The 8,788-nt window shown below is 39.7% G+C and overlaps 1 long non-coding RNA gene across 1 annotated transcript in view; it reads left to right on the top strand.

Moving 5' to 3' along the window:
* Positions 1 to 1,492: 1,492 nt before the first annotated feature.
* LOC145522948 (uncharacterized) overlaps positions 1,493 to 8,788 on the top strand; it is a 43,714-nt gene continuing 36,418 nt past the window's right edge. The window contains exon 1 of the long non-coding RNA XR_014066263.1: positions 1,493 to 1,657. This is a non-coding gene — a long non-coding RNA (uncharacterized LOC145522948). The remainder of the gene's footprint in view (positions 1,658 to 8,788) is intronic.

Genomic DNA, 8,788 nt, shown 5'->3' with positions numbered 1-8,788 from the left:
GGACGACAGAGGATGAGATGGTTGGATGGCATCACTGATGCAATGGACATCATTTTGAGCAGGCTCCTGGAGTTGGTGATGGACAGAAAAGCCTGGCGTACTGCAGTCCACGGGATCTCAAAGTGGCAGACATGACTGAGTGACTGAACTGCCCTGAGAATTAGAAGAAAAAGAGAAAAGACCATAAGAAATATTTCAAGCAATAATGGATGAGAAATTTCCCAAATTAATGTCAGACACCAAATCATAGATCCAGGAAGCTCAGAGACCATCAGTAGGATTAATGTAAAAAAAAAAATGCAACAAAAACAAAAACCACCAATCAAACAAACAAACCCCAGGATACATAGGACTATTAATTTTCAAGCCATGGACAATCAAAGATAAAGTTCTGAAAGAAGTCAGACGAAAAACACCTTGCCTTTAAAGAAATGAGTTTAAAATTTACTTCTGACTTATCCTCAGCCCGTGCAAGCAAGAAGAGGCTTTAGTGAAATAAACTATACGCTGTACACTGATAAATCATTCTTTAAAATGAAGCAGAAGCTATCTGGATGGGATGGGAGTTTGGGGGAGAATGGATACAGGTATATGTATAGCTGAGTCGCTCTACTGTGTACCCCTAACTATCATAACATTTTTAATTGGCTAACTCTAATATAAAATAAAAAGTTAAAACATGTAGAAGAAATAAAGACTTTCTCAGACAAATAGAAGTTGAAGGAATTTCTTGGTAGTAGATCTGCCTTGCAAGAAATGTTAAGAGTTCTTTAGAGAGAAGGGAAGTGGTATGTCATAAACTTGAATCTACATAAAGAAAAGATCTTCAAAGAATAAATAGATGAAGGTAAAATATGAACTTTAATTTTTCTCATCCTTAATCAGTCTAACAACAGTTTGTTAAACATAATGATACCAACAAAGTATTTAATAATATAAGCTATGTATGTTAGAAAAAATATGCTTAGATATGCTTACTGTAAGATAAATGAATGGTAGCAATAAAACAAGCAATGAAAGGGGGGTATTAAGGTTGTTTTGTTATTAGTAAATCCTCACACTACCTGTCAAATGGCATAGTGCTATTTGAAGGTAGACTTTGATTAGCAACACATAAAAAGGTAAAAATAGGAAATACAAGAGATATACTAACAATGGAGAGAAAATAGAATCATAGAGACAAATCAAAGGTGGCAGAAAAAGCAAGGAAGCCAAAAATAGAAATGAAGAAAATGAAAATGGTAACAAATATGACAGGTCCACTTGTACTAATAATCACTTTGAATGTCCACAGTTTAAATGCATCAGTTAAAGACAAATTGTCATAATGGATGAAAAAACAAGACTCAAATATATTTTATTAACAAGAAACCCATTTTAAATGAAAAAATGATAAGTGCTTCCCCTCTGGTCAAGATGTATTCGCATGGACCAGATTTACCCTCCCACATAAAACTCCCACTTAAAACGCTCCCACTTAAAAACTCCAACCAGAGGAGGGGCTAAGATGGCGGAGGAATAGGACGGGGAGACCACTCTCTCCTCCACAAATTTATCGAAAGAACATGTGAACGCTGACCAAACTTCACAAAACTACTTCTGAACGCTGGCTGAGGACGTCAGGCTTCCACAAAACTGCGCATTATCTTCAAAAGAGGTAGGAGAAATTATAAAAGATAAAAAGAGAGACAAAAGAGTTAGGGACGGAGACCCGTCCAGGGGAGGGAGTCGTAAAAGAGGAGGAATTTCCAAGCACCAGGAAACCCTCTCACCGGCGGGTGTGGGGGAGGATTTTTTATCTCGGAGGGCAACGTAACTGGGAGGAAAAAATAAATAAAATCCACAGATTACGTGCCTAAAGCAACTCCCAGCAAAGAACCCCAGACGCTCGCATCATCCGCCACCAGCAAGTGGGGGCTGAACGGAGAGGAGCGGGCGGCACTGCCTAGGGTAAGGACCGGGCCCGAGTGCCCCGAGGGCAATCTGAGGGAGCTAACGTGAGATAGTAACCTAAACTGTGGGACAGCGAGAGAGAGAGAACTATCCCGCGAAAAGCCCAACTCTAAGGCACTGCCGGCCCGCTCACAGAACAAAGGACTGAGCGATACCAGAGGAGAGCTAGCCGGCTGCGGACCGCCCCATCCCCCGCCGGACACAGCGGGCAGGCGGGGCCCGCCAGAGCCGGAAAGGGGCAAACTCGGCTCCAGAGAGGGCACCCCCTACCAAACTGCAAACAGGCTCCCAGTTTCTAAGCAAAGACTGCCTGAGATCCCGGAGGGTCGACAGCCGCCGGGAGGGTCGCAGCCAGAGACCAGCTCCCCAGAACCGACACAAAGCACACCGGAGCCGGGCGCGCCCGTAAACCGAGGCGGGGACCAGGGAGGTGATAAGCCGCACCGCCCCAACAGGGGAGAGGGCCCTCGCCAAACTCCTGGCCGCCTGGGCAGCTCCGACCGGGAACGGCACAAGCCGCGGGCGAAACCGAGTCTGCGCCTTTGTGGAGTAACTGGGAGCCTGAACCTGAGCGGCTTAGACCTGGGAAGTGCACGCAGCTCAGGGCCCGCTCCCCGGCCAAGTAACCTGAAGCCTGAGCAGGGTAGACGGGGAAAGCACACACGCCGTGAGCGGGGGCGAACCCAGTGCGGCCGAGACACTGCGAGCTTACCACACACACGCCAGAATTGCAGTGTTCCTTCCTCCCCACAGCACGATTGAACAAGCGAACCTAAAGAGATCACCTCCACCGCTTTGTTGCAGGGCGGAAATTAGATACTGAAGAGATCTCCAAACAGAAGCCAAATAAACAGAGGGAAGCGCTTTGGAAGGGACAGGCCAACAGATTAAGATCCCTGTAGTTAATACCGACTGCATTGAAAAGGACCTATAGATCTTGAAAAGTATAAGCAGGAATAAGGATCTATCTAAAACTGAGCAGATCCCACACTGCTCACAACAGCTCCAGAGAAAGTCCGGGATATATGTATTTTTTACTATTTTTTTTTTTTAATTTTTTTTTAATTAAAAAAAAACAATTTTTTTTTTCTTCTCTTCTTTCCTTTTTCTTCAAGTCCTCTATTACACCTTTAACTTTCATTTTCATAACCCACTATTAACTTGCAAAAAAAAACAACCCTATTTTTGAAGCAAACTACATACATATATCTTATACCTTTTGTGTTTTCTTTTTTTTAATGTTTTTTTCCTGTTCTACATTTTTTTACTGTTTCTTTTTTTACTGTTTTACTGTTTTTTTTTTCTTTTTACACTGTTTCCTTTTTTTCTTTTTTTTTTTTTAGATTGTAAGTTTTATAAGAGTCTAACCTCTACTCTAGATTTTTAATCTTTGTTTTACATATTTGATATCAACTTTGTACATCTAAGAACCCAATCTTTAGGACCCATTTTTACTCAGGAGTGTGATCACTGGCCTGATCACTCTCTCCCCCTATTGATGCTCTTTCTTCTCCCTCAGGGAACCTCTATCTCCCACCGTCCTCCTTCTCTTCTCAACCCAATTCTGTGAATCTCTGAGGGTGTTCTGGGTACCGGAGAACACTTCAGGAACAGGATACTGCCCAGATCTCTCTCTCCCCTCTTGATTCCTCCCTTTCTACTCATGCTCACCTCTGTTACCTTCCTCCCCCCTCTCTATGTATCTCTGTGAATCACTCTGAGGGTTCCAAACTGTGGAAAGCACAGAGGGAAGTGCTTACTGGCTAGATTGCTCTCTCCACATTTGAATTCCCCTCTCCCCCTCCTGGTCACCTCAACCCACCCCCCCCACCTCATCTCTCCATGTAACTCAGTGAACCTTTCTGGGTATCCCTCACTGTGGAGAATCTTTTCACCATTAACCTAAAAGTTTTATTATTGAGGCTGTATGGAAGGAGAAGTCTTGAGGCTACTGCAAGAATAAGACTGAAAGCCAGGGGAAACATTAATTGATAAGAGACCATCCAATAGCCTCCATAAATTCACTGAAACCAAGCTCCACCCAAGAGACAATAAGTTCCAGAGCAAGACATACCACGCAAATTCTCCAGCAACGCAGGAACATAGACCTGAGCATCAATATACAGGCTGCCCAGAGGCACACCAAATCCATAGACATCTCAAAAATTAATACTGGTCACTCCATTACACTCTAGAGAGCAGAAATCCAGCTCCACCCACCAGAACACCGACACAAGCTCCCCCAACCAGGAAGCCTTGACAAGCCACCTGTCCAACCCCAACCGCAGTGAGGAACCTCCACAACAAAGAGGAACTTCATACTACCAGAATACAGAAGGGCCACGCCTAACACAGCAATCTAAACAAGATGAAAAGGCAGAGAAATACTCAGCAAGTAAAGGAAAATGAGAAATGCCCACAAAGCCAAACAAAAGAGGAGGAGATAGGGAATCTATCTGAAAAAGAATTTAGAATAAGGATAATAAAAATGATCCAAAATCTTGAAAGCAAAATGGAGTTACAGATAAATAGCCTGGAGACAAAGACTGAGAAGATGCAAGAAATGTTTATCAAGGACTTAGAAGAAATAAAAAGGAATCAATATAGAATGAATAATGAAATAAAGGAGATAAAAGACACTCTGGAGGGAACCAACAGTAGAATAACGGAGGCAGAAGATAGGATAAGTGAGGTAGAAGATAGAATGATGGAAATAAACGAAGCAGAGAGGAAAAAAGAAAAAAGAATCAAAAGAAATGAGGAAAACCTCCGGGACCTCTGGGACAATATGAAACGCCCCAACATTCGAATCATAGGAGTCCCAGAAGAAGAAGATAAAAGGAAAGGCCATGAAAAAATACTCGAGGAGATAATAGTTGAGAATTTCCCTAAATTGAGGAAAGAAATAGTCACAGAAGTCCAAGAAACCCAGAGAGTTCCAAACAGGATAAACCCAAGGCGAAACACCCCAAGACACATATTAATCAAATTAACAAAGATCAAACACAAAGAACAAATATTAAAAGCAGCAAGGGAAAAACAACAAATAACACACAAGGGGATCCCCATAAGGATAACAGCTGATCTTTCAATAGAAACCCTTCAGGCTAGAAGGGAATGGCAGGACATACTTAAAGTAATGAAAGAGAATAATCTACAACCCAGATTACTGTACCCAGCAAGGATCTCATTCAGATATGAAGGAGAATTCAAGAGCTTTACAGACAAGCAAGAGCTGAGGGAATTCAGCACCACCAAACCAGCTCTCCAGCAAATGCTAAAGGATCTTCTCTAAACAGGAAACACAGAAAGGATGTTTCAACACGAACTCAAAACAACAAAGTAAATGGCAACGGGATCATACTTATCAATAATTACCTTAAATGTAAATGGGTTGAATGCCCCAACCAAAAGGCAAAGGGTTGCTGAATGGATACAAAAACAAGACCCCTATATATGCTGTCTACAAGAGACCCACCTCAAAACTAGAGACACACACAGGCTGAAAGTGAAAGGATGGAAAAACATATTTCATGCAAACGGAGACCAAAAGAAAGCAGGAGTCGCAATACTCATTTCAGATAAAATAGACTTTAAAATAAAGGATGTGAAAAGGGACAAAGAAGGACACTACATAAAGATCAAAGGATCAATTCAAGAAGAAGACGTAACAATCATAAATATATATGCACCCAACATAGGAGCACCACAATATATAAGGCAAATACTAACAAGTATGAAAGGGGAAATTAACAATAACACAATAATAGTGGGAGACTTTAATACTCCACTCACGCATATGGATAGATCAACTAAACAGAAAATTAACAAGGAAACACAAACTTTAAATGATACAATAGACAAATTAGATTTAATTGATATTTACAGGAGTTTCCACCCCAAAACAATCAATTTTACCTTTTTCTCAAGTGCACATGGAACTTTCTCCAGGATAGATCACATCCTGGGCCATAAATCTAGCCTTGGTAACTTCAAAAAAATTGAAATCATCCCAGCCATCTTCTCTGACCACAATGCAGTAAGATTAGACCTCAACTACAGGAAAAAGCTATTAAAAGTTCCAACATATGGAGGCTAAACAACACGCTTCTGAATAACCAACAAATCACAGAAGAAATCAAAAAAGAAATAAAATTATGCATAGAAACGAATGAAAATGAAAACACAACAACCCAAAACCTATGGGACACTGTAAAAGCAATACTAAGGGGAAGGTTCATAGCAATACAGGCGTACCTCAAGAAACAAGAAAAAAATCAAATAAATCAACTAACTCTACACCTAAAGCAACTAGAGAAGGAAGAAATGAAAAACCCCAGGGTCAGTAGAAGGAAAGAAATCTTAAAAATTAGGGCAGAAATAAATGCAAAAGAAACAAAAGAGACCATAGCAAAAATCAACAAAACTAAAAGCTGGTTTTTCGAGAAGATAAACAAAATTGATAAGCCATTAACCAGACTCATCAAGAAACAAAGGGAGAAGAATCAGATCAACAAAATTAGAAATGAAAATGGAGAGATCACAACAGACTCCACAGAAATACAAAGGATCATAAGAGACTACTAACAGCTATATGCCAATAAAACGGACAACTTGGAAGAAATGGACAAATTCTTAGAAAAGTATAACTTTCCAAAACTGAATCATGAAGAAATAGAAGATCTTAACAGACCCATCACAAGCACGGAAATCGAAACTGTAATCAGAAATCTTCCAGCAAACAAAAGCCCAGGACCAGACGGCTTCACAGCGGAATTCTACCAAAAATTTAGAGAAGAGCTAACACCTATCCTACTCAAACTCTTCCAGAAAATTGCAGAAGATGGTAAACTTCCAAACTCATTCTATGAGGCCACCATCACCCTAATTCCAAAACCAGACAAAGATGTCACAAAAAAGGAAAACTACAGGCCAATATCACTGATGAACATAGATGCAAAAATCCTTAATAAAATTCTAGCAAACAGAATCCAACATCATATTAAAAAGATCATACATCATGACCAAGTGGGCTTTATCCCAGGAATGCAAGGTTTTTTTAACATCCGCAAATCAATCAATGTAATACACCACATTAACAAATTGAAAGAAAAAAACCATATGGTTATCTCAATAGATGCAGAAAAAGCCTTTGACAAAATTCAGCATCCATTTATGATTAAAACCCTCCAGAAAGCAGGAATAGAAGGAACATATCTCAACATAATAAAAGCTATATATGACAAACCCACAGCAAACATTATCCTCAATGGTGAAAAATTGAAAGCATTTCCCCTAAAGTCAGGAACAAGGCAAGGATGCCCACTTTCACCACTACGATTCAACATAGTTTTGGAAGTTTTGGCCACAGCAATCAGAGCTGAAAAAGAAATAAAAGGAATACAGATAGGAAAAGAAGAAGTAAAACTCTCACTGTTTGCAGATGACATGATCCTCTACATAGAAAACCCTAAAGACTCTACTAGAAAATTACTAGAGTTGATCAATGAATATAGTAAAGTTGCAGGATATAAAATTAACACACAGAAATCCCTTGCATTCCTATACTCCAATAATGAGAAAACAGAAAGAGAAATTAAGGAAACAATACCATTCACCATTGCATCAAAAAGAATAAAATACTTAGGAATATATCTACCTAAAGAAACAAAAGACTTATATATAGAAAACTATAAAACACTGATGAAAGAAATCAAAGAGGACACAAACAGATGGAGAAATATACCATGTTCATGGATTGGAAGAATTAATATAGTGAAAATGAGTATACTACCCAAAGCAATCTATAGATTCAATGCAATCCCTATCAAGCTACCAATGGTATTTTTCACAGAACTAGAACAAATCATCTCACAATTTGTATGGAAATATAAGAAACCTCGAATAGCCAAAGCAATCTTGAGGAAGAAGAATGGAACTGGAGGAATCAACCTGCCTGACTTCAGGCTCTACTACAAAGCCACAGTCATCAAGACAGTATGGTACTGGCACAAAGATAGAAATATAGATCAATGGAACAAAATAGAAAGCCCAGAGATAAACCCACGCACATATGGACACCTTATCTTCGACAAAGGAGGCAAGAATATACAATGGAGAAAAGACAATCTCTTTGACAAGTGGTGCTGGGAAAACTGGTCAACCACTTGTAAAAGAATGAAACTAGAACACTTCCTAACACCGTACACAAAAATAAACTCAAAATGGATTAAAGATCTAAACGTAAGACCAGAAACAATAAAACTCCTAGAGGAAAACATAGGCAAAACACTCTCCGACATAAATCACAGCAGGATCCTCCATGACCCACCTCCCAGAATATTGGAAAAAAAAGCAAAAATAAACAAATGGGACCTAATTAAAATTAAAAGCTTTTGCACAACAAAGGAAACTATAAACAAGGTGAAAAGACAGCCTTCAGAATGGGAGAAAATAATAGCAAATGAAGCAACAGACAAACAATTAATCTCAAAAATATACAAGCAACTTCTGCAGCTGAATTCCCGAAAAATAAACGACCCAATCAAAAAATGGGCCAAAGAACTAAACAGACATTTCTCCAAAGAAGACATACAGATGGCTAACAAACACATGAAAAGATGCTCAACATCACTCATTATTAGAGAAATGCAAATCAAAACCACAATGAGGTATCATTTCACACCAGTCAGAATGGCTGCTATCCAAAAGTCTACAAGCAATAAATGCTGGAGAGGGTGTGGAGAAAAGGGAACCCTCTTACACTGTTGGTGGGAATGCAAACTAGTACAGCCACTATGGAGAACAGTGTGGAGATTCCTTAAAAAACTGGGAA

Source organism: Giraffa tippelskirchi, chromosome 2, assembly GCF_054371585.1.
Source record: "Giraffa tippelskirchi isolate mGirTip1 chromosome 2, T2T-mGirTip1v1.2.pri, whole genome shotgun sequence".
Classification (NCBI taxonomy): Eukaryota; Metazoa; Chordata; class Mammalia; order Artiodactyla; family Giraffidae; genus Giraffa; species Giraffa tippelskirchi.
Note: the sequence above shows the minus strand (reverse complement) of the source record. Positions and strands in the feature narration are given on the sequence as shown.